The sequence below is a fragment of the Canis lupus genome, chromosome 27, assembly GCF_048164855.1.
Source record: "Canis lupus baileyi chromosome 27, mCanLup2.hap1, whole genome shotgun sequence".
Lineage (NCBI taxonomy): Eukaryota > Metazoa > Chordata > Mammalia > Carnivora > Canidae > Canis > Canis lupus.
The window spans coordinates 30,571,768-30,597,565 of record NC_132864.1 but is presented as its reverse complement, the minus strand read 5'-3'; the positions used below and the strand labels follow the sequence as shown (position 1 = coordinate 30,597,565).

General features: G+C 42.0%; 2 long non-coding RNA genes across 2 annotated transcripts; one reads left to right on the top strand and one right to left on the bottom strand.

Moving 5' to 3' along the window:
* Positions 1 to 25,798, top strand: LOC140619606 (uncharacterized). Its single transcript, XR_012019476.1, has 4 exons — positions 1 to 92; positions 2,219 to 2,384; positions 4,752 to 4,987; positions 25,081 to 25,798. It is a non-coding gene; the product is annotated as an uncharacterized lncRNA (long non-coding RNA).
* LOC140619052 (uncharacterized) lies at positions 6,530 to 10,345 on the bottom strand. The gene is made up of 2 exons (XR_012018980.1): positions 9,559 to 10,345; positions 6,530 to 7,425 (listed from the first exon to the last, which is right to left on the bottom strand). It is a non-coding gene; the product is annotated as an uncharacterized lncRNA (long non-coding RNA).

Here is a 25,798-nt window from a genome sequence, read left to right as displayed (position 1 = left end):
ATATTATGAGGACACTCAACAGCCCTGTGGAGAGGCCCGCATGGGAGGAACTAAGTCCTCCCACTAGTAGCCAGCACCAACATGCCAGGCATGTGAGTGAGACACCTTGAAAGTGACTTCAGCCCCAGTCAGGCCTTTGAATGATTGCAGTATGGGCCGACATTTTGACTGCAGCATAAGCCAGAGATATCTTTCTGTTAAGTATATTTTTAAAGATTTTATTTTGTTTATTTTTTTATTTATTTTTAAGATTTTACTTTTAAGGGATACCTGGGTGGCTCAGTGGTTGAGCATCTGCCTTCAGCTCAGGCCATGATCTCGGGGTCCTGGGATCAAGTCCCGCATCAGGTTCCCCACAGAGAGCCTGCTTCTCCCTCTGCCTGTGTCTCTGCCTCTCTCCGTGTGTCTCTCATGAATGAATGAATAAATAAATAAATAAATAAATAAATAAATAAATCTTTTTTAAAAAACGATTTTACTTTTAAGTAATCTCTACACTCAATGTGGGGCTCGAACTTAAGAGTTGCATGCTCTATTGACTGAGCCAGCCAAGAGCCCCTGTATTAATCATATTTTAAATTTTATATATTTTGGGATCCCTGGGTGGCGCAGCGGTTTGGCCCCTGCCTTTGGCCCAGGGCGCGATCCTGGAGACCCGGGATCGAATCCCATGTCGGGCTCCCAGTGCATGGAGCCTGCTTCTCCCTCTGCCTGTGTCTCTGCCTCTCTCTCTCTCTGTGACTATCATAAATAAATAAAAATTAAAAAAAAAATAAATTTTATATATTTTATGATTTTTAAGCATCTTTGGAGAGCCTTGCTGGCTGGGAAAAGACTGCCCCTCCCAGTTAGGGCTGGCTGATTCCTGGAGACAGTAAACAGCCTGTTGGTGAGCCCACCTTTCATACATAAATCAACTAATCTTGAGTCCACACCCCCAGCCACCTCCTTATCTAACTCACACACCAAGCCAATATTTCCCCTGACCTAGATCATCTTAGGGCCAGGTACTAGACAACTAGGGACAGCCCCTCTGCCCCAAAGTCCACTGGAATTATCCAAACTAGGCAAACATTGCCCTGCCCTGCCTTGCTTTTCCCACAGAAACCCCAATGGAGGTTGTGGCCTTGGCCTTCTTTTGATCCTTTCTGACTCCTGGCTGACACTGATGCTTTCTCCTATCTATGGCCCTGCATGGTAGGCTGTGCCTCTTGTTTCTAGGAGAACTATGAGTAATGTTCAACATTGCCTTCAGTGGCATTGAACTTTCCGTGTTGTCATGTAGTCATCTTGATAAATTAGGACTCAGACACAAATCACCCTTGAGAGATCCTGATCCAGAGCCACATAACTTCGCCATCCCTAGCTGACCCACAGAAACTGAGAGACAGTAAAATGTTTCCAGTCTTAAGCAACTAGGTTTTGGGTAATTTGTTTCCCAACAATGGGTAACTAACATGAATGGTCATGTGACTGTGTTCTGACTTGTACAACATAAGGGAAAGTATGCTGGGGTGTTTCTAGGAAGCTTTCCTCATAAAAGAATCAGAAGGGAGAGGCGAGCTGAGGGGTATCACCCTCCTTGAACAAGGATGATGCTTAGAGAAATGACAGCCGTTGGGGGACCAGGAAGCACTAAAAATAAGGATACGGGAGTGAAAAAGTAAAAAGCACTTGTGCCTTTTATTTTTATTTATTTTTAAATATTTTATTTGTTTACTTGAGAGAGAGAGAGAGAACAAGCAAGAGAGAGCATGAGCAGGGAGGAGGGGTAGATGGAGAGGGAGACAGACACCCTGCTGAGCGGGGAGCCTAGTGTGGGAGCCTGCCCAGGATCCTAGGATCTTGACCTGAGCCGAAGGCAGACACTTAACTGACAGAGCCACCCAGATGCCCTACTTTTATTTATTTATTTTTTTTAAAATGTATTTATTTATTTTGGAGTGAGAGAGTGCATGCCCATGAGTGGGGAGAGGAATAGAGGGAGAGAAACCTAAGCAGACTCTATGCTTACCGGGCCCAAGTTAAGGCTTGGTCTTAGGACCCTGAGCAGAAATCAAGAGTTGGCTGTTCAACTGACTGAGCTACCCAGGTGCCCCGCACTTTAAAACATCATTAAGCCGGTAGAATGATTCCATGACCACCTGCATCTGGATATGCAGGCAAGCAAACAATCAATGTGCTTATGGTTTAAGCTACTGTATTCTGCAACTTGCAGCTTAATGCATTCCTAACCAAAATAATCAGCATGCACAATAGCACCTCACTTTACTGGGAGTAACTTGTGTGATGACTTACTTATCTACAATCTGAAATGAAGCTGAAAGCCCAACTGAACACGAAAACCAATACCACAATGTCCATACCAACCACCTTACCCTTAGGTAAGTGGGTCCTGGTCTTCACTCATAGCCTTTTAACTTTTACTTTAGACCCAATTCTAACAAGCCAATCCTAAGGTATCTTCCCAGGCACAGGAACTTAGAAATAAAATTCAATTCAATAATCAATCATTTGTTATTGTACAAAGCACTGTGGGAGGCTGTGCATGACACTGGGTATCCATAAGTGAGCATTAAGAGAGAGAGCAACATGATCTGATTGGCCAAGCAACTTGGGCTGTAGAGACCAGAGCAAGCCTGGAAAAAGGAAAAGAGTAAAGTTGCTAGGGAATGCCAATTTATTAAGAAAATATATATTTCGAAGTATTTTTCCATGGAAAATTCCAGCAACAGAACAAATCACTCTAACTCTTCTTAATTGTTGCTAATACTGGTTTCCAAAATACCCCAAATACTTGTATGCTTTAACTTCCTGACTCTCTTAAGAAAGTTTTCACAAGTTAAATACTGTGCTGGGCCTGGATCTGAGTTCAGAGGAGATGCACAATGTTGGCAATTCTAAGATATCCTGATGCGCAGTTATTCCACTTGTGTAGATGGGCATCTATGGCCCAGGAACAGTGGGAGTGACACGATAAACTAATGGCAGAGTGAGGACTAGAACCCAGAACTCTGAACATTTCCTTTCTCCAGGCAGTGAGGAAGGTAACATCAGTTCCCTCAAACCACCCAAACATTTTCTCTCATGAGGAAGAGGGTCTTCAAGCTCCCTCACCCCCACCCCCACTCCTCAGGTCAGGAAGCTGTGCCTGCCCAGGATTTCCTGTGTGTGGGAAAGAAACAGAATGAGCAGATAAATCCTCCGAGGCTTATTTTCAAGTGCATGAGGCCGTCTCCCTGGCCTCGATGCCCTGGCCAAGATGACCAATCCATTGACATGTGTTTTGTGTGTTTCTAAAAGTACTTTAAAATGATGTCTGTGCACCCATGAAGCTGGACGTGGTAGCAGAGGACCGTATGGGTCATTGTTCCTATGCTTGGGGGGCTGCCTTGGTTTGAGTCCTCCCAGAAGCAGACCCTGGGACAAATATTTAAGTGTCACTAGTCTATCTGCGAAATGAATCCCTGTGGGAGAGTAAGGAAATGAGACAGGGAATAGAAGTCTGCCAGGAAGGGAAACATTATCAAGGTAGTCACTGGGGTGGATAGCTAGAGCTCAGCCCCACTAGGGACCTCTCAGAGACAGTGTTGGGCATACCTCAGTCATCCCAACCAAAGGTTTAGGGAGCTGGGGTGTCTACCCACCAATTTTCCACCCTTCAGTGGTCAAGGGCTGCTAGTTCTTGGCACTTCCGGCTTACCCGCATGTAGTCATGAGAGCTCCTGAGGCTAGAATGAATAATGCTGTCAGGCAGAGTTATAGGATTGACAGTGAGCAGCTTTTGGTGGGTAGAGGTGATTGCAGTGGGATATGGGTGGTGTCTGTTCCAGTTGACCACTAATTGGTTTTACATTCACAGGAAAAGGTGGACGTGGGCCCAGGAGACAGGACTCCCCCTCTCTGGGGGAGGATGTGAAGGGTGTGTTCACTGCAACAGCAGGGGCTTTTTCCTGTCTGGGCCTCCATCCCCGCTTTCTTCTTGTGTTGGGGAGCCCCGTTTCTGTGATAGTCAGCTAGAATATCCACGTCTTCCTCTTTGACACTCAGCTAGACCACATTGCCCAGCCTCCCTTATAGTTAGGAAGAGCCATGTGCTGATACCAGAGAGTGAAATGTGAGCAGAATGGCTGTGTGGCTCCTCCAGACTTGGGCAAAAACAAAAACAAGGGCAGCCCTGGTGGCACAGCGGTTTAGCGCTGCCTGCAGCCCGGGGTGTGATCCTGGAGACCCGGGATCGAGTCCCACATCGGGTGTCCTGCGTGGAGCCTGCTTCTCCCTCTGCCTGTGTCTCTGCCTCTCTCTCGCTCTCTCTGAATGAATAAATAAATAAATCTTTAAAACAAAAACAAAAAAACAAGACCTGCCACATACTGTGCATTTTCCTATTTTCCCTTTCCATGGCTTATTTAGGGGCTGATGGTGGAATGTCTTTAATGGTGCTTTGGTGGAAGACAGTGTCATGCAAATTAGTACAGAAATCACTTTGCTAGCTGGAGTTATCTCTAGGAAGGAACAAGAAGATCTAGGAAGCACTTTGCCTTGCTCCAGGTAGAGAGAACAGCATGGACAAAGGCCATGGGGCAGGAAAGAGGAACCCAAAGCAAGTTGGTGTGACTGAAGGTAATGAGCAAGGGGATAGTGGTATGAGAGAAAGGTGCATGATCCTGATACAAGATTCATGGGTTTGTAGCAGGTATTTGATGGGTTTGGGCCAGACACAGCCTTGGCACCCTCTCCTGTCTCCCTAGGGCAAAGCATCAGCTTAAGAAACCAGATTGTAACCAGGAGGGGCTGAACCCAGAAGCTCAGAATCTGCGTGTGGCTTGGATAGTCGTGGAGTTCAGTGAGCCCCATGCCTGGAGTCCTCTGTTCTGGAGTCAGGGCCCTCTGCCCCTCCCAGTGGAGGAGGGGCTCTTCTGTGTTCCAGTCACAGCCCAGCCACCCTCCTAAAAGGATCATTCCCAGGTCACCTGGCCTGAATTTGGTGAGTCTTGAAAATCAGGAGGCCCAGACCTCTTGGGCTGAGTCCCTCTCTTCCTACAGGAATGACTCTAATACCAGAGCTACAGGCTGGTCTTATGGGCTAGCCTGGGAACCTCACCACATTGTTTTGTTAAACCTCAAGTAACTGATTTAAGTAATGAAGTGTTGGGCCAGAGCTGCTTGCCTGACCTCCGGGGCTGCTTTTCGCCTGCCCTGCCCCCACCCCCTCCCCCAGAGCAGTGTCCTCTCGGGAAATGCAGCTGACCCAGCTGCATCCGTGGGAAGGCCTGGCCCCCACACCTCGCCCTCCTAGCCCTGCTGAGGCCTCAGGAAATGACCCTCTTAGCAGCCACGAGCTGCGATCCAGAGGACAATGACAGAGAGACGGAAGCCTGTTTGTCTCAACTAACTTGTCCCTTTGGGTGGATGCCAGCTGCTGGAAACACAAAACTGAAGATTCAGTGGGAAAAAATATTTTAAAAAAAAACAAATAATCCTATGGGCTTTAGCCAACTTCTGAGGCTCTGAGGGATTTTGTTTTCTTTAATTGTGTGTGTTGTGTGTGTGTGTGAGTTTAAAATATAGATAAGGCTCAGAGAATCAAAGAATCTAAGGTTTGAAAGATCAGCTGTCCCACCCAAGCTGCAGGCCCCTGTGGCATCTGTCTTTATGTGGCTGGGCCCCACCTCTCCACACCACTGTTAGTTATATTACTTGGCTTTGGCCACTGTCCCCAGCACACCTCCACTTACCACCTAGAAACCCAAGAGCTCTTCTCAAACCCAAGTCGGGCCACCCCTTCTAGGGCTGCAGGCCAGCTCTGTCTCAGCTCAAATGCCTCTAAGGGGCTTCCTGACCACTCTCTCTGAAACAGCACCTCTCAACTGTTCTCTCTCAAAACATTCATCATTGCACTTAACCCTATCAGGAGTGATCTGGCTGGTTTACATATGCCCAGTGCATAGTAGGTGCTCAGTATATGTTTGTTGACTGACTGAATGTTTTCCAGTGGTAGTTGCATTTAGATCAGAGTTGACTCAGAGAATCCAGTGTTGATTGACTTGCAACAAACATTAGTATTGGTTACAAAGAGTGTGCCAGGGCCAGTAGGTAAATCAATCGAGAATATCCCTCATTCACTCATTCATTTGGAGAGTAGAGCCCTGAATAGGTAGGGATTTGGTTGAGGGGTGCAGAGAACAATAAGGAAGTGTCATGGAAGAGGGGATTTAAGGTGGGTTTTTCATCAAAAGAGAAGCCAGATGGGCTGGAGGACTGTCCAACTTGCAGGAACTGTCTGGCTTGGAAAACGTGAATGTAAATGTGTTTAGGAAAGAAAGAGAGCTGGGTGGCTCAGCAGTTGAGCATTGGCCTTTGGCTCAGGTTGTGATCCTGGGGTCCTGGGATCGAGTCTTGCATCCAGCTCTCTACAGGGAGTATTCTTCTCCCTCTGCCTGTGTCTCTGCCTCTCTCTGTGTGTCTCTCATGAGTAAATAAATTAAATCTTAAAAAAAAAAAAAAAAAGAGAAATGGAAGACAGTCATGGAGGGCAGAATTTAATTTATTCCCACTTTGGACTCCAGGAAAGGCAGAGACCCGGTTTCATCGGGGGCACTCCACAAGGTGGGGACACTCCGCCTTGTTTGCTGAAGCAGTGGAGCAATGAATGTGAAGGGCTGAGGTGGGCTGGGGGTGAAGCTGTTTTGTCATCCGAGTCCTTGAGTGCTGTGCTAAGCACTCTGGGTTTTCATCAAGAGGCAACAGAGTCTAATAAAAATAATGACGCTGAGAAGTCTGTTTCAAGATCCTGAATGTCACCTGCTCCAGAGTTTCAGTTCTCCAGTGATGCAGACTATTATGAGATGCTTCTGGAAAGTACAGTCACCAGGGACCCATCCTGGAAGGGTCCGATTCTCTGTTAGTTGGAGTTGGGGCCTGGTCACCTGCATTTTTACAACCTTTCCAAATGTTCTCATCATTTGCCGGGTTTGGTGACCACCGAGGTTCAGAGAGCTGAAGGCAGGCAGACAGCGGCAGAGGGGGCACCCGGACCAGGTCCATGTGGCCCTCCGTGTTTCCTTGCTTCTTCTGCAGCCTCCCTCTGGACTAGCTCCTCTCTCCAGTTTTCTTTTCCCGGGATGCGAGTATCTGGCTGAGGCTGCCGGCTCCGTTCTCTCTTCCACTCCCCACCCCCAGCCTCAAAGGTCAGGTACCTCCCAGCCTTCCGCGGGCATGTCCATTTATGGCTCTGTTGTTCCAAAATGTGGCCAAATTTATAAACTCCCCCTTCCCGGAGACACGAAACAATTTGCGCAGAGTACAGTGTGGGGGGGAGAGCTGGGAGCTTCGTCCGGGGCCTGGACTTCAGCCCGGGCCCAAGCCCAAAGAACTCTGGCGTGGGACGGGCCCTAGTCTCTCCTTGGGCCTCAGTTTCTCCACCTACAGAGCAAAGGAACTGGACTAATCATTCCTGAAGTTCTTCTTACGTTTAGACACACCCAATTTACTGCTTACAAATACCAATTTTGTAAATCTGTGGGCCCAATAATTGTAAAAGGGCTGGAGGATGGACTGCAACTCTAGGCTCTTTTGCTTCTTTTCTTTCTTGATAGCTTACTTGGTTTTTAAAATTAAAACAATTACTCAAGGAATCAATTTCCACGGTGAAATGAAAGTCCCCCTCATCTGCTCCCTATTCCTACATTCCTCCCCAGAAATATCTATTGTCAAAAGTTTGGAATGGTGCTTTGAAGACAGGATTCTCTGCCTTTATTTATACGTGTATTTGTGTTAATATGGGAGGGTTTTAATGGCATTTGTTTCTTACATACATGAGAATTGTATAGTTGGCATCTCACTCTTTTTTACTTAATGTCTTATATTCCTCTTGCTGTATCAACCTCTTTATTTATTTATTTTTAAGATTTTATTTATTTGAGGGAGACTGAGTGAGAGAGAGGGAGCATGAAAGGAGGGTGGGTCAGAAGGAGAAGCAGACTCCCCACTAAGTGGGGAGCTCGATGTGGGGTTTGATCCTGGGACTCCAGGATCATGACCTGACCTGATGGCAGATGCTCAACTCATTGAGCCACCCAGGTGCCCCTCAACCTCTTTTTTAAAAAACAGTTTGAGGTATAATTTATATACTATAAAATTCACCTGTTCTGAGGGTATAGCTCAATGACTTTGGCAAGTGTGTAGGGCCATGCCATTTGACAATGAGCTCTTTGTCACTGGAGGTATACAAGTGGAGCCTGGCCAGTCATTTGTCAGGGGCTGTAAAGGAACTCTCAAAATCTGGTGGGAAACTGGGCTTCCAAAGAGCAGTTTGGTTAAGGGGTTAAAACATTTCCACACCCTGCCCTGCCCCACAAGTGCCCTTGGGCCCATTTGCCAACATCCCTCAACCACAGGCAACCATTGATCTGTCTCCATAGATTTTCTTCTTCTGGGCATTTCACATAAATGAAATAATTACAATATGCTCTTTTGCATTTGACTTCTTTCCTTAGCATCATGATTTGGAGGTTCATCCATGCTGTATGTGTATCATCCTCTCTCTTGCGAATATGCCAGTGTCTAGATATGCTACATTTTGTTTGTTTGCCAGTTGGTGGACTCTAGGAGCATATTCAGTGTGGGGCTATTAGAAATGATATTGCTATAAGTGTTTGCATACAAGTTTGTGTGGGCATGTGTTCTCATTTCTCTCGGGCAGATAACCTCAATCCCAACCTTTTAAACTACTATGGTGTCCTCCACTGGAAAAATGAACTCTGATGTCACCTGTCCTCTGTCAATGGTCATTTAGATTGTTTTCAAGGTTTTATTTATTTTTTTATAGATTTTTAATTTTTTTATGAGAGAGAGAAAGAGAGAGGCAGAGACACAGGCAGAGGGAGCAGCAGGCCCCACACAGGGAGCCCGATGTGGGACTCGATCCTGGGTCTCTAGGATCACACCCCAAGCTGAAGGCGGCACTAAACTGCTGTGCTACCGGGGCTGCCCTGTTTTCAAGGTTTTATTCTCACAAGCCCGCTGGTCTGAGATTCTTCACCTATCCATCTTTGGGTGTGTGTGCTAGAAGAGAAATGGCTTGGTCATAGAGTATGTACATTTTACATTTGTTAGATTGTTGCCAAATCATCCTCCATGATACTCTTGCCTTCTCTTCAAAGGAACAGAGAATAGTGAGAGAGAGAATCCACTACAAAGATAGCACCATGACTCCCACTCTGCCCATTGAGCTTGAGGGACTGGACAGGTAGGAGAAAGGCCTGGATAGAAGTCTCCAGGCTGGGGCAGTTACAAGATAGCTGAGGTCAAGCAGGAGAAAGCAGAGGCTGGTACAGGGACTAGAACCCTTCCTCCCAAGCTTCTCCTCTGCAAGCCTATAGGTAATGAACTCTTTGTCACTGAAGGTATGTAAGTGAAGCCTGGCCAGCCATTTGGGAGGGGCTATAAAGGAATTTTCAAAATCTGATGGGAAACTGGGCTATGTGGCTTCCAAGCAGCAGTTTGGCTAAAAAGTTGAGAACATGGGCTTAGCTGGCAGGGGCCCCTAGTTCAAACCTCAGCTCGGCCATTTCCTAGCTCTCTTCCTTCCAGCCTCCAGGTAACCATGGTTCTGACTCCTATCACCACAGATTTATCTTGTGCATTCTAGAACTTCATGCAAATGTTATCACACAGAACATTCTCTTGTATCTGGCTTATTTCATTCGTATTATGTTCATGAATTCCTGAGTTGTTTTTTTTAAAATCTCCCTTCATCCAGTAGGAGACATTCATCAATATTCAGTGATTCATTAATTTCTTCCATCACTGAGTCACTCATTCAACAAGTATTTCTTGAGCCCTTACTGTGTGGGGAGGGCCGGCCAAACACAGTAACCCATGGCAAAGACTGGTGAACTCTGAGTCTCCCAGGAGTTTCTTTGAGTACAGACTATTTTGGTTCCAAATTCAGAATGGTGACAGCCCTACTGTGAACTACCCCAGTATCACGTAGAATCCCAATTGCCAGAGGCCACACAGCTCAGTGGTGAGGGGCTCAGACTCTGGCATCCATACACACGCACTTAGTAGGTGATTAATAAACAGTGGCTATGACTATTTCCTTGGCACAGAAATATTGTAAGGAGAAGAGCTTTCCCCTTTTCCTAATCTTTCATTGGCCCTAAAAGGTAGGTACCATTACAATCTACATTTTACCAATGAGGAAAGGATGCTCAGAGAGGTGAGATAACTCTCCTGAGGTTGCACAACTGGTGAGTGGCTGTGTCGGGATTCAAACCCAGATCTGCTGAGTATCAAGTATGAGCTTTCACCTCTGCTACAGGGAATCAGCTGACGCCTCCTCCCCCTTCCTTTAAGCCAGAATCGCTCTGGACAAAGGTTGTGCACTTTGCCATTTCTTGTTGTCTTTTTCCTACTTTGAGGGTCAACCCAGGATGTTTTCCTAGCTTTGGATTTTGTCTATTTCAGCTTAAAATAATATTGGAGGGGGTGGGGAGAAGCACAGCTCACCAGCACCAACTCCTGCCCCTGTCCAACATCCTGGGCCTGGGTTCGAAATGGGCTCACTGCAATCTGTCCCCCTCCATCCTGCTTCCTGGGGAATGTCCTCTTTAGGGTCCTCCTGGACCCTCACTTGAAAGGTCTATCAAGTGCTCTCTAATGGCAACATTTCCCTAAGTGATAGACATGAGATTATACATTTGGGCTAGTTGTTACCAATGACCTGACTCACCCAGCTCAGCTTGTTCCTGTGAGTGAATGAGCCTTTCATTTTAACTGCTGGCTTTTAAGGGGCCAAGCATCCATTTTTCCAACCATGTAAAATCTATTAGAGAAGGAAAAATGTGATTCAAAGAAGTAGTTAAGTTTTCTCCATGGGAGCAAATTTTCCAGGGAAGAAAATATGTCAATCTTATGATATAATTGAGTGGCTTTCAAAAACATATTTTTTCAGCACATGAACCCTTTTGCAGAGGCCATTTAAGCTGAAGCTCAATATACAAATGGTAAAAGTGGAGTTTCTGTGACAGAAGGGGGAGGAGTGAGGTTGCCAACAGGCATAGGTTCCCTCTCACTCCCTTGCCACTCATTTCTCTGTGAAACTTGCCACTGGGTGTGGAACCCAGTTTGAGAACCTCTGAGAGCACCCTGGCCCGGGAGTAAGAACCCTGGGTCTGAGCTCCAAGGTCATTCTTTACTGGCGTGTGACCTCAGAAAAGGGGGCAGGCTTCTCTGGACTCAATTTTCCCATCTGGGAAATAGCACAGTTGTAACTAAATATAAACTTCTTTCTAGTTCCAAGATTCTGTGTTACTTGGGAAAATTTAGTTTGAAGCAGTAAACTGTTGGAAATACTGACTTCTGAAAAAAAAGAAACAAAGTTCTCTTGTTCGAGGACATCCAGTAACAAACCCATGGCTATAAAAGTATTTTCTAAGTAGAAGTGCTGTGGGTCTCCTTGCATGACTTGATAGAAAAAGACCAGGAGATTCATTTGCTTCATTATTCGAAAGTAGGTCAAGTCAAATCATCATGCTATACAGCTTAAATGTACATAGTGCTGTATGTCAATTATATCCCCATAAAACTGGTGGGGGGAAAAGAGATAATATTAAAGTGTCAAAAAAAAAAATACTACCCAGGAAAATTGCTCCTACAAATCAATGCAAAAGTCACTAATGTATTACCATATGTGTGGCAAGGGGAACACTCTAGAAAAAAAAAAAAGAAAGTAAGCTAGAGTTGTCCCCTGTTATCCCATCTGTGTAATTGATTTGTCAATAACCCTTTCTCTCATGTTCATTATAGGAAATGTACTAAGTAATGAAATGTACTTAGTAATGAAAAGCCAAATGACATTAGCATAGGCGGTTACTGAATATCAATGTAGACAATTAAAAAAAAATCAAACACACATGTGCACCTGGGAAAACCAGCAGTTCCGCTTTGCTTAGTGGTTTTTTGGGACACAGAGCTCTTAGTGCTAACACCAGAAAAATCCTAGGCAAGCTGGGTTGAGTTGGTCATCCACCTGACATATAGCAGTGACTATGTGCTAGATGCCGTTCCAAACATGTTTCACATATTAATTTTTTATTTTTTGAAAAGATTTCATTTATTTACTCATGAGAGACACAGAGACAGGCAGAGACATAGGCAGAGGGAGAAGCAGCCTGTTGCAGGACTTAATCCCAGGGCCCCGGGATCACTACCTGAGCCAAAGGAAGACATCCAACCACTGAGCCACCCAGGTGCCCCTCACATATTAACTTTTTAAATCTGAATTACAATCCTATAAGGGAGGTACTATCATGATCTCTATTTTGTGGGTCGTCAGGAGGAAACTACAGCTCAAAGAGGTAAATGGCTTTTCCAAGGCCACACAATTGGCTGGAGGCAGAGCCAGGATGAAAACCCACCCAATATGGCTCTGATGCTGGTACCTGCTAACATCACGTCATCTTGCTCCTAAATTGTGTCTTTGGCGAATCACAGAGCTGTGGCCAGTGTGTGACCAAGGCCAGCCAGTGCTAATGTCATTTGGGTTTTCGTTACTAAGTACGTTTCATTACTTAGTACATTTCCTATAATGAACATGAGAGAAAGGGTTATTGACAAATCAATTACACAGATGGGATAAACAGGGGACAACTCTAGCTTACTTTCTTTTTTTTTTTTTTTTCTAGAGTGTTCCCCTTGCCACTCAGGAGACCCAGGCCTGGCTCTCTGTGTAATATTGAGGGACTATATCAGCTTCTTTGGATCCTGGCTTCCAGCTTGGTGAAATAAGGGGGCTGGTCTGGAGCAATTTTTTTTAAGTAGAACTTGTCAATCAGGACCCCAATGCATAGAACAGACCATAGTCACAAAATGTACATCGTCAGCATTTAGCTGGAAATTCTTCACGGTATACAGAATTCCTGAAACTCTGCTACATAGCCTGAGGCTTCCAAAAGTGGAGTGTGAAAACTTGTGGCTTAATTGCTCTCTAAGGACCTTTGGAGCTTTAAAATTAAATCCAACATTTAATTCAAACATTTCATTTGTTCATTCCACAAAAATGTTTGAACTGCATAAGATTTGCCAGGCACTGGTCCAGGCACTGGGGCATCAGAGATGAGCTAGACAAGGATCTCTCCACCCTGGCAGTATTGTTGTTTGGGGCTCTTGTGCCTTGCAGAATGTTTAGCAGCATTCCTGGTATCTACTCGCTAGATGCCAGTAGCTCCTGCCCAGTGTGACAGTTCCAAATGTCTTCAAATGTTTCCAAACCGAACTTGGGGGGTAAAAATCAACCCTGGTTAAGAATTATTGAGCTAAAGTTATAAAGATCTCTCATTTCATGAGTTTATGTTCCCTGGGGAGGGACAGACAACAAACATTTCTTTTTTAAAGAAATGTGTGCTAAAGCGAAAATGGGGTGATGAGTTGGATGAGCAGAAAAGGTGTCTCTGAGAGGATGATATTTGATCTAGAACAGGAATGTCCAGCAGGAAGGAGCCAGCCATGCAAAGATCTGAAGGAAGAATGCTTTGGTCAGAGGAAGCACTGAAAACAAAGGCTGAGAGGTGAACAAAACTTGGCTTGATTAAGGTACATAATAAAGGTCAGTGTGCTAGGAACATTGAGGATCAGGGCAGAGGCAGGAGAGGTGAGCTGAGGGGGCATGGAAGGCAGGTAGAAAAGGGAAGGATCATATCATTGAGGGCCTCATGGGCCAGGGGAGGGAGGCTATTTTTAATTATGACCCTTGCCATGTGCTCCTGGGCTAGGTGCTAGGGACACAAATGTGAAGAAAATAGTGAGCTCACAGAGGATGATACAATTAATTCTGTCTGAGGTGAGTCTAGGCAGGCTTCATGGTGGAGGTAACATTGGAGCTCATTTGAAGGATGGAGAAGAATCCATTCTGTGGAGAAAAGGAAGAAGCAGAAATTGTTTCCCATACACTATGCATGTGATTCTCTCTATTAAAGTTGTTAAATTGCTAACTCCTGGGTCCTATCCCCAGAGGTGGTAGGGCCCAGGAATCTGTATTTAACAGTGTTGTAATGATTCTGAAACAGGTGGGAGGGAGACCTCACTTTGAGAATAGTGCTCCATGGCTTTCCTGTCACTTTTCTGGTGCTTGGTGGCATATGAATGTCTGGGCAAGTCTTATTCCAGTTGGAAAGCATTCACTGGTTTATTGTATACCAGGGCCCAGGGGTAGAAGAGAAAGGCAGAAAGACCCAGTCTCTACCTCTCTGTGTCTCCAGTTATTCCTTCTCTTGTATGAAGAAACGGAGGCTCAGAGAGGATAAGTGACTCCCCCAAAGTACACAGCTTAGAAGAGGCCCATCTGGACACTGACCCCCAGTCCAGTTCTCTTTCTCTTCCACCAGCCACACTCAGGGTGTTCTGCCCTAGAGAATCCCTGCATACACCACCCATGAAGCTAGTGTCCCCTGATTTGAAAGTCAGTTCTGACTCACACCAGAGGGAGCCACATGAAGCCAAGCAGGCCAGTTGCCAAAAGACCGGGCAGGAGAATGGACACAGGGTGCTACACACAAAGCTCTGAATGTGCAAGTGTCCCAAACGTTGGTTGTTTTTCTTTCTTCCAACGGACACACATGGCTATGAGGGGAAAAAAATCTCACAAAAATATTCAGACCACAGGAAATATGTTGGCAACTGCCAGAGGTGTGGACAGGGGCTCTTGCAAGAACGGGCTGGTATGAGGCCGGCGCCAGGGATGACTGCTGGGAGTGTGACTAAGAACCTTCCTTCTCTGAAATCCAACCTCCTTTCCTTTTTAACTGGGTATTTGGGCCGCTGAGACCACACCAGATGTGGATCTGGAGCTGTACAAGTGGGTGATGAGCATGGAATTGTGTAAGCTGGCAATCATATAAGTGTGTAATGGCATAAGGGACTAAGCAGGTAAAAGGGTAACCCTGGAAGAGGGCAAGCAGATCAGCAAGTAAGTATGTAATTGCGTTAGCACATGAGAGTGCAAGCATGTAAAAGGTCCATGTGCAAGGAGATAAGCGTTGGGCATGTAAGGAGGTAAACATGTGAGCTGGTAAGTGCATAAGAATGTAATTGAGCAACTAGGTCAGGATGGAAGCGTGTAATTGTGTGGGCAGAAAGTTTGTAAATAAACAGACATGGGAGCAGGCAGTCATATTAAGTGGATTAGCATGTAAATGGGTAAATGTGGAAAAATGTGAGTATTTGGCTTGCTACTTGAGGTGAGAGACATGCAGCTTCCACACACTACTGATGTGAACCAAGCCGTTTTCAGAATTTCAACCAGATCATGGTTTTGGCCTGTAATGTGGTGAGGTGACAACGTCCAAGACCCATTCTAGAGTATTCTCAGCACAAACTAGCCTTGGGTCATTTGGGACATTATTTCTATTTACCATACTGTCAAGCAGAGCAGACAAAGCCTCAGTGTGTCAGTGTGCTGTAGGGCTCATTCCCTAAAGTGGCCTTCGATGCCCATGAAGTGATTTTGAATGGTACAAAGATAAACACTTTTTTTTCTATCAACCATTACATGTATCTTATAGGAAAATTTAAAACTGGCCCTCCAAATGCATGATATCACCATGGCCTTTGTTTCTTAGGATGAGTTAAAAGAGGTAATGCATTTTGTTGAGTTAAAACATGAATTGACTCACTTCACAACTGGGGCCCATATGGACCCCATATAGAGTTGCTAGTAGTAGTGGCAGGAGCAAAGTCCTGGGCCATAATAACTTCCATTCCACAACCAGGGCACTGGCAGGTGGTCTCACCTATCCATAGTGACAGCAGTGAGCAGCAACAAAATATTGTGTTTCCTTGCTTCCCACGCCATGGCATAGGGGGATCTGGACCCAGTGGCATCTGCTCATCCCGCTGCTACGAGAATGTCCTCAATGAGAGCAGATAACCCAGAATAGCATTTTTCCCCAGCACATGGCACCAATAGAGATTGAGCAGGAGCCTCAGCATCACCAGAAGAATGAAGCAGATAATAGCTTTGCAAGAGTTCAGAGAATTAAGCTGCCACTGGAACTCAAGCCCAAGGAAACAGTCCAGAACCTACACCTCAACAGGGTGATTGCCAAAATACAAGATTTCAGCAGGATCAAGAGCCTCCTGATGCAATTACCAAAATGCCCAGGATGAAATTTTAAAAATCATCTATTACCAAGAACTAGGAAAATTACAATTTGAATGAGAAAAGAAACTTAACAGGTGCTAATTACAAGATGAGGAGGATGTTTGAATTGCCTGACGATTTTAAAGCTGCTATCATAAGAATGCTTCAATAATAATGACAAATTCTCTTGAAACAAATGTAAAAATAGAAAATCTCAACAGGGGCAGCCCAGGTGGCTCAGTGGTATAGCACCGCCTTCAGCCCAGGGCCTGATCCTGGGACCAGGATCAAGTTCCACATCAGGCTCCCTACATGGAGCCTGATTCTCCCTCTGCCTGTGCCTCTGCCTCTCTCTCTCTCTCCATGTCTCTCATGAATAAATAAATAAAATCTAAAAAAAAGAAAAGAAAATCTCAACAAAGAAATAGAAGTTATAAAAAGAACCAAGTGGTATTTATAGAACTAAAAAGAAAAAAACAGTAACCAAAATAAAAATCTTGCTTGATGGTTCTCATTATTGGAGTGGAGATGACAGAATAGAATTGTGAACCTGAAGACAGGACTATAGAACCTACTCAATCTACACAACAGAGAGAAAAAAAGACTGAAAATAGATATAAAAGACACATCTGATAAAGAACTCATCCACAACATGCAAATAACACTCAACAATAAGAAGATAAATAACTTGATTAAAAAATAGGCCAAAGATTTAGCAGACACCTCACCAAAGAAGATCTAAATATGGAAAATAAGCATGTGAAAAGATGCTCTACATCATATGTTCACATTTAATGCAAAACAACAATTAGATACTACTACATGCCTATCAGTGTCCCAAACAACATCAAATGATGGTGAGCATATGGAAACAGAAATTTTCATTCATTGCTGGTGGGAATGCAAAATGGTATAACCACTTTGGCAGACATCTTGGCAGTTTCTTACAAAACTGAACATACTCTTCCCATACAATCCAGCAATCATGCTGCTAGTTATTTATCTAAAGGAGTTGTAAAATTATGTTCACACGAAAACCTACACATAAATTTTAATAGCAGCTTTATTTATAATTGCCAAAAATTGGAAAGAACCAAGGTATCCTTTTGTGGGGAATGGATAAATAAACTGTGGTACAACCAGTCAAAGAAATATTATTCACCACTAAAAAGAAAAGAGCTATTAAGCCATGAAAAGACATGGAAAAACCGTAAATGCATAGAATTAAGTGAAAGAGGTCAATCTGAAAAGTTTACATATTATGTGATCCCAGCTATGTGCATTCTGGAAAAGGCAAAATTTATGTAGACAGTACATAGGGGGTAGGGAGGGATGTATATGGAGAGCACAAAGGATTCACATCATTATACATTTGTCCAAGTCTATAGAATATATAAAACTAAGAATGAACCCTAAGATGACTATGGACTTTAGGTGATAATGATGTGTCACTGTAGGTTCATTAGTTATAATAAATGTACCTCTCTGGTGAGGGATGTTGATAATGGGAGAGACTATGCATATGTGGGGGCATGGCACATATGGAAAATCTATGTACCTTCATCTCAGTTTTGCTTTGAACCTAAAACTCCTCTATTTTTTTCTTTAATTTTGAAAAAAATTGAACAAAGTCTCATGGGTCTGTAGGACACGGATCTGCGAGACAATAACAAAAGATCTAACTTTCATACCATGTTCCAGAAGTGGAAAAAGAGTGTGGGGCTAGTGTTCATAGAAATAATATTTGAAAATTCATATTTGGTGAAAGACATAAAAATATAGTTACATGAAGCTTAGTGAATCCCAAAGAGGATAAACTCAAAAAGATCCACATCAAGGTGCATCATAATTAAACTTTTAAAAACAAAGACAAAAAATATTATAAGCAGCCAGAGAAATGATACATTACCTATAAAGGAATATCACCTTGAATGACAGCAACTTTCTCATCTGAAACCGTAGTGTCAGGAAATAAATGGTACATTTTTCAACTACTGAAGAAAATAAAGTATTGTTAACCCCAAATTTTATATCCAGTGAAACTATCCTCAAGGAATGAAGGGGGAAATAAAGCCATTTTAAGATGAATGAAAACTAAGAGAATTTGCTGCTAGCAGAATTACCACTAAAGAATGGCTAAAGTTTGTTCTCTTGTCAGAAAGAAAATAACAGAAGGTTTAGAAATTAAAGAACAATGGAATGGATAAAAATAGAATTAAACTATTATTCACCTCATGATTTTTAATTATATTTTATGGTTGAAGCAAAATTTATAATACCACCCATTATGGTACACAATGTATGTAGAGGAAATATTTAAGACAATTATATTGAAAAAGTAGAAAAGTAAAGGGATCCAAATGGAAAAATATAGTTTCTATACTTCATTCAATGTGGTAAATACCAACACCAGAGGGCTGTGATGAATTACATAATTATATGGTAACACCTAGAACAGTTACTAGAAAAACCACAAACAAATTTGAGATCCCTGGGTGGCTCAGTGGTTTAGTGCCTGCCTTCGGCCCAGGGCGTGATCCTGGAGACCTGGGATCAAGTCCCATGTCAGGCTCCCTGCATGGAGCCTGCTTTTCTCTCTGCCTGTGTCTCTGCCTCTCTTGCTCTCTGTGTCTCTCTTAAATAAATAAATAAAATCTTAAAAAACTGCAAACATATATTTATATATTATACATTCTGTTCAATATATATTGTATAATTTGTATGTATACTGTGTATATATTCAAAGCAATATACTAAAAAACATCATAAGTAAATTAAGCTGAAACTCTAAAAATGTCACTTAAATGCTTAACCCACATGAAGGTAGTAAAAAGCAGTAGGATGAGCAACAGAGGGAAAAAAACATGAAGCACATAACAAAATGTCAGACTTAAGCCTTGACACACCAATAGTTAGTTCAAAATGTAAGTGGTGTAAAGATACCAATTATAAGACAGAAACTGGCAAAACAGAAAAAAATTACGATCCAACTATGTACTGTCTGTAAGCAATTCATTTCAAACATAATGATACAGGAAGGTTGAAAGTAAAATGATGGAAAAAGTTACATCATGCAAACATTAATTTTAAAAAGAAGGAATGACTATATTAATAGTCAAAAAATTAGAATTCAGAATAAGAAAATCACAAGAAACAATGAAGGACAATATATAATGATAAAATGATCGATCTGCCAAGAAGATATAACAATCCTAAATGTATATGCAACAAATATCAGAGCTTGAAAATATATAAGCAAAAATGATATAACCAGAAGGAGAAATAGATAAATCCACATTATAGTTGGGAATTTTAACATATAATTCTCAGCAATTGATAGAACTACTAGACAAAAAAATCAGAAAATGTATAGAAGAATTGAACAACACCAACCAAAAGGGTGTAATGGACATTTATAGAACTCTCCACCTACCAACCACAAAATATATCTTTAAGGTGACCAAGGGACATTCACCAAGATTAACCATATCCTGGGTCATAAAACAAACTTAAACAAATTTTTAAAAACGAAATCATACAGCTTACATGCTCTGACCATAACAGAATCAAACTAGAAAACAGTAATAGAAAGACAATAGGAAAATCTCCAAACTCTTGGATATTAAATAATACATTTTAATTCATAGGTTAAAGAAGAAATATCAGAGGAAAAAAATTTTTTTTTTTTTTTAGGAAAAAAATTTTAAATGTAGAATGAGGGCACCTGGGTGGCTCTGTCAATTAAGTGTCTACTTTTGGCTCAGGTCATGATCTAATGGTCCTGGGATTGAGCCCTGAGTTGGGCTTCCTGCTCAGTGGGGAATCTGCTTCTCCCTCTCCCTCTGCTTCTCCTCCCCACCCCCAGTTTGTGCTGTCTCACAAATAAATAAATAAGTAAATAAATAAATAAATAAATAAATAAAATCTTAAAAAACATAGAACTGAATGAAAATGAAAATACAACATTTGTAGGATGCAGGTAATGCAGTGTTAAGAGGGAAATTGATAGCACTAAAATCTTTACATTAGAAAATAAGTAAGACACTAAGTTAATAATCTAAGTTTCCACCTCAAGAAACTAGAAAAAGAAGAGAAAAATAAACCCAAAGCAGAGAGAATAAAGAAAATAATAAAAATAAGAGCAGAGGGAAATGAAATTGAAAATTGAAGAACAACGGAGAAAATTAATGAAACGAAAAGCGATTTCTTTGGGAAAAATTAATAAGATGACAAACTTCTAACAAGATGGGGAAGAAAAATCAATATCAATATCAGAATGGATGGGAGATACCACAACAAATTGTGCAGCTATTAAAAGAATACTACAAACAACTTCACACTATTGGACTTAGAAGAGATGAACCAATTCTTCAAAATCCACAAATTACCAAAGCTTGGTCAAGGTGAAATAGATAACTTCAATAATGCTTTGATTACTGAAGAAATTGAAATTTTAATTTAAGTGCTCTAAAAAACAAAAACAAAAACCCAACCCTCCAGTCCCTTTTGGTTTACTGGAGAATGTTACCTAATAGTCGAAGAATTAATGCCAATTTTACACACTCTTTTCCAGAATATAAAAGAGGAAGTTTCACTTCTTAATTCATTTTCTGAGGCTAGTACTATCTCTATACCAAACACAGAGAAAGGCAGCTCAAAATTGATCTTTCATAAATTTAGACCCAAAAATTCTCAAAAAGTTTTTAGCAAATCAAGTCCCACAATGTTTAAAGAGAATAATAACTATCACTAAGTAGGATTTATTCAAGGCATGCAAATCTGGTTCATTATTTAAAAATTAATGAACATAACCCATCATTAATTTAAAAATTATATACTGAAGCATAAGTCTAACAAAAGATGAACAGAATCTGTCTGATGAAACGTACAAAATTCTGAAGAAAGAATCAAAGAAGTCCTAAATACTTGGATAAACATACCATGTTCATGAATGAGAAGACTCATTACAATAAAGATGTCAGTCCTGCTTACATTCATCTATGGATTTACCAAATTTCTATCAAAATCTCAGCCAGTTTTTATATACAGAAATAATCTTATTCTGAAATTTATATGGAAAGGAAAGGACTCTAGGTTAACCAAAACAATTTTTAAAAAGAATAAAGTGGGAGGAATCACTTTTCCCAGTGTTAAGGCATACTATATAGCTACAGGACCTGATGGAGGGACAGACACATGGATCAATGGACCAAGATGGAGAATTCAGAAATATATCCACACAAATATTCCCAATCAATTTTTGACAAAGAGCAAAAACAATCCAATGGAGGAAGGACAGACTTTTCAGTAAATGGTGCCTAAATGGCAAAAAAGAAAAAAAGAAGAAGAAAACTTCACATCTTATAAACCTTAACTCTAAATGAATTACAGACTAAATTGTAAAAACATAAAACTACAAAACATCTAGGCAAAATAAAATACAAGAGAAAGTCTTTGGAACCCAGGACTAGACAAAAAAGTTTTTAGATTTGACACCAAGGGATGCCTGAGTGGTTCAGTCAGTTAAGCATCTGACTCCTGATTTCAGCTCAGGTCATGATTATTGTGAGATTGAGCCCAGTGTGGGGCTCCATGCTTAGCCCACAGTCTACTTGATATTCTCTCTTTCTTTCTCTCCCTCTGTCCCCCCCCCTTCTCATGCTCTCTTTCTTTCAAATAAATAAAATCTTAAAAATAAGATTTGATGCTAAAAGCATCGTCCATACAGTATGTTAAGTGAAACAAACCATTCACAGAAAGAAAACAACAACTGCATGATCACACTTAAATGTGGAATCTAAAAAAGTCAAACCATAGAAGCAGAGAGGAGAACAGTGGTTATTAGGGGTTATAGTGGCCAGGTGAGTGGGGAGTTGGGGAGATATTGGTCAAAGGGTACAAAGTTGCTGTTATGTAAGATGAATAAGTCTAGAGATTTAATGCACAGCATGATGACTATTGTTAATAATACTGTATCAAATACTAGAATTTTGCTAAGAGAGTATATTTTATGTATTTTCACCACCAAAAAAGTAATAACTATGTGAGATGATGTGTTAATTAGCTTTGCTATAATAATTGTTTTACTATATATGTACACCAAAACATCATGTTGTACACCTTAAATAAATACAATTTTTATTTTTAAAAAGCATGGTCCATAAAGGAAAATTGATAAATTGGAGCTTGTCAACATTAAAAACTTTTGCTTTACAGAAAAGCATTAAGAGGATGAAAAGACAAATGACAGGCTGGGAGAAAATATTTACAAACAACATATCAGACATAGAAGAATATCTTGAATATATAAAGAACTCTCAAAACTGAACAGTAAGAAAATCAAACATTCTGATTAGAAAATGGGGAGAGGGGGGATCCCTGGGTGGCGCAGCGGATTGGCGCCTGCCTTTGGCCCAGGGCGTGATCCTGGAGACCCGGGATCGAATCCCACGTCGGGCTCCGGTGCATGGAGCCTGCTTCTCCCTCTGCCTATGTCTCTGCCTCTCCCTCTCTCTCTCTCTCTCTCTCTCTGTGACTATCATAAAAAAATTAAAAAAAAAAAAAAAGAAAATGGGGAGAGGACGTGTACAGACATTTCATTGAATAGGATATATACAGTTGGCAAAAAATATGAAAAGATATTCAACATCATTAGCTGTTAGAGAAATGCAAGTAAAATCACCACACACCTATCAGAATAAAATAATAAATAGTTATAACACTAAATGCTGGTAAGGATGTGGAGAAACTGGATCACTCATATTGCTGGTGGAAATATAAAAAGGTACAGTGTCTCTGGAAAACAATTTCTTTTAAAACTAAAAATGGACCTACCAAATGACCCAACAATGAAAACTTATTTTCTTACAGGAACACATACACAAATATTCATAGTAGCTTTACTCATAATATTCCCATTCTGGAAACTACTCAAATGTCCTTTAGTGGGTGAATGGTCAAAGGAACTATGCAACATCTAGGGGCACGTGGGTAGCTTAGTTGGTTAAGTCCCTGACTCTTGATTTTTTTTTGTCTAACTTTATTAATGAGACACACACACACAGAGGCAGAGACACAGGCAGAGGTTCCATGCAGGGAGTCCAATGTGGGACTCGATCCCGGGACTGCAGGATTATGCCCTGGGCCAAAGGCAGGCGCTGAACTGCTGAGCCACCCAGGGATCCCCTATGACTCTTGATTTTGGCTCAAGTCATGATCTCAGGGTCATAAGATTGGGTCCCACGTATGGCTCTGCACTGGGTGTGGAACCTGCTTAAGATTCTCTCCCTCCTTCTGCCCCTCCCCACCTGCTCTCTGCTTGCTCTCTTAAAAAAAAAAGAAAAGAAAGAAAAAAAGAAAGAAAAAGAAAGAAAGAAGAAAGAAAGAAAAAGAAAGAGAGAAAAAGAAAGAAAGAAAGAAAGAAAGAAGAAAGAAAGAAAGAAAGAAAGAAAGAAAGAAAGAAAGAAAGAAAGAAAGAAAGAAAAAGAAACTATGGCACGGAATACTACTCAGAAAAAAATCCCCAAACTATTGATATGCAGAATCATTTGGATGAACGTCAAGGAATGTATGCTGAATGAAAAAGAAAAACAGTCTCAAAAGGAAGTATAGTGTACAATTCTAGTTAAGTGACATTCATTAAATAACAACTATAGAGATGGAGACTAGATTGGTGGTAGCCAGAGGTTAAGGATGGATGGGGAGTAGAATGGGTGTGGCTACAAAATAAGGTGGGAGGGAGTCTTGTGATGGTTTAGTTACACATGCAATAAAATTGCATAGTGCCACATAAACACACACGCAGACAGGAGTGCATATCTGAATATGTTCTGGGGGTTGTACCATAATCAGTTTTCTGGTTGTTGTTGTTGTTTTAAGATTTATTTATTTGAGAGAGAGATTAAGAGCGCAAGCACATGCATGTGCACACTCAGGGGTAGGGGAGGAGGGGCAAAGGGAGAGGGAGACAATCTTAAGCAGACTCCCCACTGAGTGTGGTGCCCTAGACAGGCCTCACCTCGCAACCCTGAGATTATGACCTGAGCTGAAATCAAGAGTCAGGCTTAACTGATTGAACAACCCATATGCCCCAGTTTCCTGATTTTGATATCAAAAGCATGGTCCATACATTAAGTTGTACAAGGTGTTGCTACTGGGGGAGGCTGGATGAAGAGTGTGTGGGATCTCCCTGTACATTTCTTCTTCCTTCTGGTGAATCTATAATTATTTCAAAATAAAACATCTTCTTAAAGTGAGATGATTTAAAGAAAAATTTTATTTTATTTTATTTTATTTTATTTATTTATTTTTTTTTAAAGAAAAATTTTAAGTAAATAATAAGGGACACAGATATGGCAAAAACCATGAAGGCATTAAAGTAAATGGCATTTAGACATTGTGCTGATGGAAAGGGCACAGGGTTTTGGGATCCTGGGTTCAAATCTTTGTCACCTACAAGCTGTGTGACTTTGGGTCAGTCTTTGCTTCAGTTTTCTTATCTGTGAAGTGAGGAGAATCAGATCCACTTGAGAAGACTGGATAAGGCTCAAAGGTGAGTGGATATCCTGAAAAGGCAGGTGGGTTCTGATGTAGGTTTACAGGATGAAGGAGCAGGAACCATCTTTCTTGGGTGGAATTCTCTGCCTCACTGATACATAGGATAAGCTCCTAGATTTGTTCAACGCCAGTGAGGGAGCTGGCTCTGAGTGATGGATCTGAGATGGGTGGGAGGTATTCCCAGAGGCTAGGGTTAAGAATGGGGCAGCCTGAGAGAGAAAGAGCAGCATGACTGTCCTGCCCTTAGGCCCTGCATCCCCTCTGGCCAATATGAGGTAACAGAATAAGTTTGTCTGAATAGGCCCAGGGCAGGTGAAGGGAAGGAATGCTAATAACTAGCCCAACCCAGCTAATAACCAATGACCTTTCCTACCTTTTAGGAAACTGGTGAGATCACAGGCTGACCTTGCCTTCTGCCCTCATATCTCCAATAAGCTGCATAAGGGAGGAAAGGGCAACAGGGGCAGTGGCCTGGACAGCAGATTCTTCTTGCTCAGTGGAGAATGGCTCTGAAATCCAAGAAAGTTGCAGACCACTGCCAGATAGGCAGGACAAGAGTGCTTCATCCAGAACCTACTCAACACTGAGGAACAGGATGCAGGCCCCAGAGGAAAAGTTTATTAGCAAAAGCAGCAGCCTTCTGCCTCTGCAATGAATTTACCAGGAGGAGCTGAGAGAGAACACTTATGAAGTGACATTGGCATCCTCAGGCTAGAGAAGAATGGCTACCATCCTTTCTTAAGTGAACACAAGGCTGACCCTTGACTGTGACATGGGTGATGCAGATACCTACAGGTGCCAAGATGCCAACATAAATGAAAGAAACCATTGAGCATAAAAAAGTAAAATAAAAACCAATAAAAGGACAAAGCTCACATGATCATCTCAATAGGTACAGAAAAATCTTGCGACAAAATCCAATACCTAGGGGTGCCTGGGTGGCTCAGTTGGTTAAGCATCTGCCTTAGGCTCAGGTCATGATTCCAGGATCCTGGGACAGAGCCCCATGTCAGGCTCCCTACTCAGTGAGGAGGCTGCTTCTCCCTCTCCCTCTGCCTGCTGATTCCCCTGCTTTGTGCTCTGTCAAATAAATGAATA